The sequence below is a fragment of the Saccostrea cucullata genome, unplaced genomic scaffold (assembly GCF_032062105.1).
Source record: "Saccostrea cucullata isolate Sc308-1 unplaced genomic scaffold, CSIRO_AGI_Scuc_v1 ctg3748, whole genome shotgun sequence".
Lineage (NCBI taxonomy): Eukaryota > Metazoa > Mollusca > Bivalvia > Ostreida > Ostreidae > Saccostrea > Saccostrea cuccullata.
In genome coordinates, this window is record NW_026932145.1 from 7,899 (window position 1) to 17,455 (window position 9,557).

The following is a 9,557-nucleotide window of genomic DNA, read 5'->3' on the forward strand; positions in this document are numbered from 1 at the left end:
TGCTGAGTAAAATGAGATTTGAAAATTTTCATTTTACGTGTACGTAAGCTCAATACATCTTGTCACCATATTGAAGAAGGAACACTATAGATCTACATGTATATCAAAAAATGCATACTGGGCGAAGCGTAAGCCGAGCACAATATGCATTTCTTAAGGACCCCACATATTTCCGTAATTACCCCTCTAAGTGTCTACATAACTAATTATTTATCCTGTCGAAGAATTCTAACAAACTTCATTTTATGTGAGTTAGCCTAGTAGATTGCTTTCATTGTGACTTCGTTAAATGTCTACATTACATCAGTTATTAGGCTTTTTGTGTGTTCAAATGAAAACAGCTATGATCTGTGCAGTATATATGGCACCCTGAGGGAGCATATTGATTTGATGTGTGGTGGGTAGGTCACGTGGAGGGGGCACATTAGCAATATGAGGTGGGTAGACAGTATAAAATCGTTTCATGCAGTATTCTTCTCGACCAATGAAATATCACGATTTTTATCAGAGGCAGGATAAGTTGCAATGTGCCCCCCCCCCCCCTCAGTAGTATAAACGGTCTAGATAGCCCCGCATTCTGATTGGCTGAGAGAAATTATGTGATCAGTTCTGATTGGTGGAGGGGATAGGTGGGTCAACTGAGTGCAGTCCTAACCCTAATTCCCCCTAACCCTAGCCCTAACCCTAGCCCCTATCCCTAACTAACCCTAACTAACCCTAACCCCTAACCCTAACCCTAACCCTAATCCTAATCCTAACCCTAACCCTAACCCTATCCCCCTTAGCCCTAACTAACCCTAACCCTAACTAATCCTAACCCCTAACTAACCCTAACCCTAACCCTAACCCCAACCTAACCCTAATCCCCTAACCCTAACCCCCTAACTAACCCTAACCTATTCCCCTTAAATACTGGAGTTGTTTACATTGGTACGTAGGTACTACGTTTTTTGTTTATGCTGACTATACAGGTAAATACTTGGCAGCGAGCCAAGTTTGTTTAGAGCCGTGTGCAAAAAAAAAAAAAAAAATATGCTGACTACACAGGTAAATACTTGGCAGCGATTCAAGTCAGGGGACCGTGTGTAAAAAATATGCTGACTATACAGGTAAATACTTGGCAGCGATTCAAGTCAGAGGACCGTGTGCAAAAAATATGCTGACTACACAGGTAAATACTTGGCAGCGATTCAAGTCAGGGGACCGTGTGCAAAAAATATGCTGACTATACAGGTAAATACTTGGCAGCGATTCAAGTCAGGGGACCGTGTGTAAAAAATATGCTGACTATACAGGTAAATACTTGGCAGCGATTCAAGTCAGGGGACCGTGTGCAAAAAATATGCTGACTACACAGGTAAATACTTGGCAGCGATTCAAGTCAGGGGACCGTGTGCAAAAAATATGCTGACTATACAGGTAAATACTTGGCAGCGATTCAAGTCAGGGGACCGTGTGCAAAAAATATGCTGACTACACAGGTAAATACTTGGCACCGATTCAAGTTTGTTTAGGGCCGTGTGCAAAAAAAAAATAAAAATATGCTTACCTGTGTATTGTGACGTCATCCACTGTATATAAATACGGTTTTCTCCGACTTTGGGTTCATTTTACTCTCAGAGCCATCACCTGATAGCGAGCTACCCTATGCATTATGACGTCATACACTTGTAAAATTAAAGTTTCATTTTCACTTTTGTTTCTAAGAAGTCAACTTAGATTTTCAAAAAATGTAAGACTATCTTTTGTTTACTTTGATGATTTTCCTACTGTGAAGCTTTCCTTGTATAAAGCTCAATTTTTCCATGACTACGGAAGTAAACATCCTGATGCATTCTTGTCATGTGAATGTTGAGAGCGTGTTCATTTTTGAAATCTCCTTTCTGACAGACATATTCTACAGGTAAGTTTGTCTTATTTTTGTTTACATTTCCTATATGAAGGTCATCTTTGTATTTAACCATGATTATGTAAAGTTCTGTTTTGATTGTAAATACTATATTGATCCTCATTTCATGTGATTTACAGTTGTTTAGCCTGCATGTAACTCAGAGTGCATTTAATAATTCTATGATGGGTCATTCTATGATTGAATTTCAATCAGAAAAATGTTCACTAAATTTTGGTAAAATACATGGTATCTTTAACATTTCTATCCCTTTTGTCTGTAAATTGCTTTGCTTTACTTACATTGTTAAATGAGGTTAATTGTGTATCACTGAATTGTATGATTTTTTTCAGGATCAGCTGAGATGTAATCAATCACTGGATTATTTAATGGATAGGCTTATTGGGCATATATTTGGATATCTCTGGTAAGTTTGTCTTGTTTTTTTTAATTGTTTACATTCCCTATGAAGGTCATCTTTGCATTTAAGCATGATTATATGGTTAATTTAATGACTGTATAATACTTACATGTATGTGATATGTTGTCTCTATTAACTTACATTCATATAAATCATGATATAATTTCATAATTCATTATGTATGTTACCCATGGAATTCAGACTTACTAAATGGTGATCAAAGAGATATTAATTAGGAATCTAATAAGAGAAAAGGAGGAATTTACAAAAGATTAATTCTAAGTCATTTACTTTTTGTTTTGATTCTAAATATGTGTGATATATGCTATACATATATTTTCATTTTCACTTTTGTTTCTTAAGCTTTTCAAAAAAAAAAAAAAAAAAAAAAGGACTACATGTTGTACTGTGATGATGTAAAAAAATAAAAATGTATTTTTCTGTATGCATTACTGATAGCTATTAAACCAAAATTGAATCTGCTGTTAATAAAAGGTCTTTTAGTGTCTAAATAATTAATTTGATAATCATTTTATTTTGTGATATTAATACATTAGTTGTGCTTGTTTATTATCTATAAATAACATGATGAACTTTTCTCATCTCGAGTTAATGTTAAAAACAATTTGTTTTGAGTCTAAACACAAATATTTTCATGATCTTTTTTTGACATTGTACATGTTGTATTTAAACATGCATTGTTTCATGCAGTACTCTGTCATATTAAAAAAATGCTTTTATTCTACAGTCATCAACATGGAATGTATGACTTCATCTTTTATACAGTCGGGTTCGGGGTTTCGGGCGGCCATGACGAATTTCGGCAAGATTTTACCCCAGTGAAAAAGGCTTGTAATCCACAGTGTAGGTCTTTTAAAGTTGTTTCACATTGTTTATGATTGTGATTATGTTATCACTCACCTATATGTTTAATGTTAGCTATGCTAAATAACCCATTTCTGTGTAATTTGAGAGAATGTTTTTGTCATGTGCTTAAAGTATGGCCTGCTATTCATGTCATCATTTAAAGTCGCTCCTCAAATAAATCTGTCTTAAAAAATACATTTTACAAATGACATTTAATATGATTAGAGTATAGGTATCCAAATATATAAGAGATATTATTTTGCATTACATTTATAAGAGGCATTGTCTCATGTAATTTAAATCATAATAACAAAAATGGAATTTATTTTTCTATACAGTCCTCAACCTGGAAGATATGTTTTGTTCCTAACCATCTATAATCCATTCTCTATGAAGTGAAGCCTGGCTGCTCTTCCTTTGGAAATACACAGTTAGTCAATCAACATAGAAACACACAAACTTGAAGGTAAAGTTTCAATGAGATACAATTGTAACTTTTATTTATTTATTTTTTTTTTTGTTACATATGCATGTTTATATTTTTGAATTGATAAATAAATGATATATTTAAATAAAGAGGGCTTGGTGGTCATGGTCATGTTTAAACCATATTGATATCCTTCACAAGAAAAGGCATAAAAATTCATGATCAAATTTTAAAACTAAAATGTATGAAGTTTTTCTGTGCCAAATGATAGTTAACAGCTAAAGATAGCTTATCTATAGAATAAGTTAAATATGGCTAATTTGTTAACCCCCAGTTTCCTTAATAGCATAGTTGGTAAAGATAGCAAGTTTTCACTTCAATTGCTGGTGAATTCTGAATTTTCCATTTAATATTAACATTATATCACAGGGAAAGAATACTATAATGTGGTTCATTAGGATGACCAGAAAAGAAATCTTAATGACCCTTATGACTATGTATAAAGTCTGTAACCTTATAACTGATGTAAGATGACCTGATTGTTTGGAATTAAAATTTCCTGGTGTTTCTATTACCCAAGATCTTCTTATGAGTGCATGGGACTGTTGTAACCCTTCTCCTGTTTATAAAAATAATACCTTGGAGCATGACACTTTATTCATTTAAGGTACTTTCAATATCATTTCTATGAGTTTGTGTTCTTTTTCTTTTTAATAATCTAGTGTTATATCTCCTTTACCCTAATTAATATGCATGCTTCCAAAATCATTATAGATCTGTCTGTATAGTTTCTTCAGCTCTTTGAACACAAATACCCTGATTCAAACTTTTGAGGTAAACATCATGGAGGCATCATAAATGATTATCAGAGTGTATATATCACAATCTTGACCATAAGGTCAATTAAAATGGTCAAAAGCACAACAAATGAAAGTGAAAACTTTCTTATCAGAATACATAATTTTGTAATAGTAATTCTTACCTTCTTTTGGTAATAAATGGTTATATTCTTCATTAGCTTCTTCTGCAATCAAGGATCTTTCTATGTAATCTCTGACAACATTAGGATCACCCTTTTCTGGACATAATTGGTTATATTCTTCTTGAGAAATGATCTCAATAATGCTATCTTTTTTTTATTTTAACTGGTATACCTCTGTCTACATCTTTCTCTGAAAGAACTCTCTTTTCAAACTGAATTTTACACATTCCTTTACTCTTTTCTTTACTGGAGGTGTTACCCATGGTTAATATGAAAAGTCAAAATCTGATGTTACACCTTGTATTTATACCCTTTTTTGTCTATATTTAGAATTCCATCAAGCTTATATTACATAACAATTTTTTTTTTTCAACTAAGACATTATTTTTATTTTCCAGGATATTCTAGTGAGGGCTTATGGAAATGATCTATGTCTACTCTCAGAATGGTGAAAGACTATCAGATTATGCAAAGACTAACAGGATATCCTCTCTTGGAACACTGAAACAAGAAAATCAAACAGGAGGTGGATGGAGGATTTAAGAAGCATGGTGAAAGACTATCAGATTATGCAAAGACTAACAGAATATCCTCTCTTAAAACACTGAAACAAGAAAATCAAACAGGATGGAGGATTTAAGAAGCACATAGATAAATATGATTTCCAACCAATTTAAGTACGATCATAGACTGTGCTTTACAGGATGACAAAGAAAGGACCCAGGATAGTATCTTTTACTGTCAGACACTGACTATGGATAAGATGTAGCCATTTATCAAACTGAGATCTAGTCAAATCAAGTATTGAGAACATGATTTTCTGATAACATGAATTTATTCTCACCAACTTCAAAGTATCTATATTTATTTTTTTTATTATATATATATTATATATATATTATTATATATATTATTTATTATATATGTATTTATTTTTACTAACTCATATTGAAGACAGTTGTTATGTAAGAGAAGTATACATTTAAACCTTTTATTTTTCATCTTATTTCTATAACCCCTAACAAATTACACAGATGTTTTAGAAGCTAGCTTTGCTGTAATTATTACTTTCATGGAATTGTAAATACATTTTGTTTGTGTATGTGTATCCTATTTTGAATTTAATAAGTCTCAATAGGACCCCCTAAAGATGCAAGTGTCCCCTAATCTGTGATGTAATAATATCTTGAATATTTTTTATCATCCCATAGACTTCATGCTTACTTCACAGAACAGGTTAGAGTAATGCACTTAGTTTTCTAGGACACTTCATCAGGGTCAAAGCATGAGATTATTGATTCAGAGATAACTACCTTTGAAAATAATTTGTAACATACAAACTTCACATCATAAGTAAAGAAAGATTCAGAGATTTTCTATAGATTTTTGGATCATTTTTTTTTCATGGGTTTTATTTTCAGTTGTTGTAACTTTAACAATTTGTGATAACCTAGAGACTTTACAGGCATATTCTTTGGTAAATCATATGCACTATGTTCAAGGATGTTTAAAGACTATTACTATGTAATACCTTTGAATTCTGTAAAAATCTTTTCACTGCATAGATAAAAACTGGTTGGAATAATACATGTTGACAATAATTTGCAACCTACAAACTTCACATCATAAGTAAAGAAAGATTCAGAGATTTTCTATAGATTTTTGGATCATTTTTTTTTCATGGGTTTTATTTTCAGTTGTTGTAACTTTAACAATTTGTGATAACCTAGAGACTTTACAGGCATATTCTTTGGTAAATCATATGCACTATGTTCAAGGATGTTTAAAGACTATTACTATGTAATACCTTTGAATTCTGTAAAAATCTTTTCACTGCATAGATAAAAACTGGTTGGAATAATACATGTTGACAATAATTTGCAACCTACAAACTTCACATCATAAGTAAAGAAAGATTCAGAGATTTTCTATAGATTTTTGGATCATTTTTTTCATGGGTTATATTTTCAGTTGTTTTAACTTTAACAATTTGTGATAACCTAGAGACTTTTTATCAGCTTTATTGGGTGGCATGGCATATTCTTTGGTAAATCATATGCACTATGTTCAAGGATGTTTAAAGGCTATTACTATGTAATACCTTAGAATTCTATTAAAATCTTAATATCACTGCATAGATAAAAACTGGTTGGAATAATACATGTTGACAATAATTTGCAACCTACAAACTTCACATCATAAGTAAAGAAAGATTCAGAGATTTTCTATAGATTTTTGGATCATTTTTCTCCTGGATTATATTTTCAGTTGTTGTAACTTTAACAATTTGTGATAACTTATAGACTTTATAAAAATTAGGTGCAAATTCTTAGGAAAAGATTGAAATGTTAATCAAATGTACATGTTCAAGGGTGTATAAATGATTATTACTATGTAATACCTTAGAAGTCTGTTAAAATTTTATTATCACTGCATAGATAAAGACTGGTTGGAATAATTTATGTTTTGAAATAAGGTTTAGGGAAAAAAGTCAAGACTGTGGATATGACTTTTATTCAAATGGTGCAGTACAGCAACTCTGGTGATTTACATACCTTCAGTCATAAATAGATAGGTATTGGGAAGACTCCTCTAGATTTTGAAATTTTTAATTCAAAAGTATAGAACTTTTTTTTAAGTTTGAAAGATTAAATGGCAGCATATCATTTGCTTGTGAATTTAAAAAATAAATCCAAACACATACATCTTTGGATGATAATTATATAATTTTATCAATTCCTGGACTTCGGTCTTGATATCATCCTTTAATGTCCTTAAAATTTGAAGGACTGTCTTTTAGTTTTAGTTGAATTAGTTTCTTTTCTACATGTGAAAATGACATCATCCAAAGAAGTTCTTTGTCTGCATGTTATATGAAGAAGACAATTTTCATCACAGTGAAAGAGATTGATTTGTTAAAGATAATGCATTGATGCACAAATATATTTTAAAATTTTTTAATAGCTAGGGTTTATATTTCTTTATATGGAATGCTAAGTACTGTTGATTTCATTTTTTTGTGAACAAAGATATACTAGTAGAAAAAATGTACATGATGTGTCAGAAAAGCATGTGTAAACCTGATGACTTTATCATTGCTGATTAAATCAAATTATGAGTTTCATCTTTGTTACATTGTAAACATTTCTAAGTAGGGCACACACCAGAAACTCTTAAAATTATTATATCAGGGTTTAACACAACAATTTCAAATGATTTTTGGACGCTTTTCATGTATCAGAAAGACAAAACAGAATGTTTGTTCACAGATGTTCCAAAGGAAAACAAACACAAAGAAATGATTTGTAATGTTCTTTATGTGATTCATGTAAAATGTATTTTAAAAGTGTACCCTAACATTTATCTTTTGCATTTATATTTTTGTAAAGAATTTCTCATAACTTTGAAAAAGTAGTCTAATTGTATAATATGGGTAGCTTAAAATCTTGTAAACTTAAAAGTTGTACATGATGTGTTACACATCTTACATATGTAACCATTTCATTTCAGGGTTTTCAGCATATATTGTAGTTTTGTCTTAAATTTGTTTGCTTATGTAATCAATAATTTGCTAATACTCAAATTAGGAAATATATGAGAGAATAAACAAGAAAATCAGGTTTAAAAAATGTTTTTACTACAAAGGGGTTAATCCATAAGTAATTTCAGTCTATACATTTAAGGTATTGGTTTATGAAATAAACTTACATATGAACATTGTAAGACGATTGTAATCATTAGTTTAACCAGTTTTTAAAAAAAATAAATAGATTCACTGTCAGCATGTTATTTCTTGTAAAATAAATGAGAAAACAATTTTATTTGAGTCAGTTTTTTTTAATGTAAATTAAAAAGCATTGGAAGTTGGGAATATTTCACAAAGTTAATTAATTTATACAAAATTTTTTATACATAAGTGAATAGAATTGGGCAGCAGGCAAAGCCTATTTGAGCCCTCTTCCTAAAGAGGGTAATTGAGCATAATTCTCACTAGGATAGTTGAAATATTTTGATTTAAGCATTAAAGAAACTATTTCATATTGAAATATACAAACCATGTTTAGTCATGCAGTATATAGTTTACACTTGACAAAATGTAAACCTTATCTCTATTCAGGGTCAATCCAAAGGTCAAAAAGTAATGAAAAAAATATTTCTCTTTATGTATCAAACATGCAGGTATTATTGCAATAAATTCACTGTATTCATTTTTTGTTCTCTTTCTATGTATGAATAGCTCTAATTTAGGCAATCAAAGCAAATGAGTTATGTCAAATGATGAAGGTATACACAAGAAATTAACATGGACAGAGAATTTTGAGTTTCCCTCAAATATGGCTGCCAAGTGATGTGAAATAAAAACAAAATGTGGATTCATCTATTAGGATTGAAACTTGTACATAATATGAATGATGGACACTATGACATTAAGAATGACATGAAAGAAATAAGTTTGATTCAATTATATGAACAGCTCTTAATCCATACAGTCAAAATGGAGGAAAAAAAATTTCTTTATTAGGCATAAAGTAACAAACACTCACCCAATACATCAGAATTTTACTTTTTTTGAAGAAAAGGAACCTTACTTACTTTGTTGAGTTGACATTCATATTTTTTGTGTTTGACAGGTAGAGCAATGGTTTCTAACTATTATAGTGAGAACTTTTTATTTAAGAGTCATCAGATTGTTCTGATATTTTGGTTAAAATAACTGCATGACATCAAATAATTTGTTCATACAAAGGACTAAAAGATTTTCCAGGTTTCTTCTTTAGTCAGATTAAATAGTGTTCAACTAATATGTTCAAAATACATTATACAAGATAATCATCCAAGTTACACAAAGGTAAACAAATGACCTTATTATGTTTTAAGTCAAAAGGTCAAAGTGAGGAGGATATCTGCTATATTTAATAGTTTGGTTAATATTCATCAAACTTCATGAATAGGTTAATTAAACAAGCTTCAT

At 30.7% G+C, this 9,557-nt stretch overlaps 1 long non-coding RNA gene across 1 annotated transcript; it reads left to right on the forward strand.

Moving 5' to 3' along the window:
- The first annotated feature begins 1,812 nt into the window (after positions 1-1,812).
- Positions 1,813-7,944, forward strand: LOC134234508 (uncharacterized). The gene is made up of 5 exons (XR_009985191.1): positions 1,813-1,903; positions 2,242-2,315; positions 3,058-3,173; positions 3,515-3,642; positions 4,984-7,944. It is a non-coding gene; the product is annotated as an uncharacterized LOC134234508 (long non-coding RNA).
- The last annotated feature ends 1,613 nt before the right edge of the window (positions 7,945-9,557 follow it).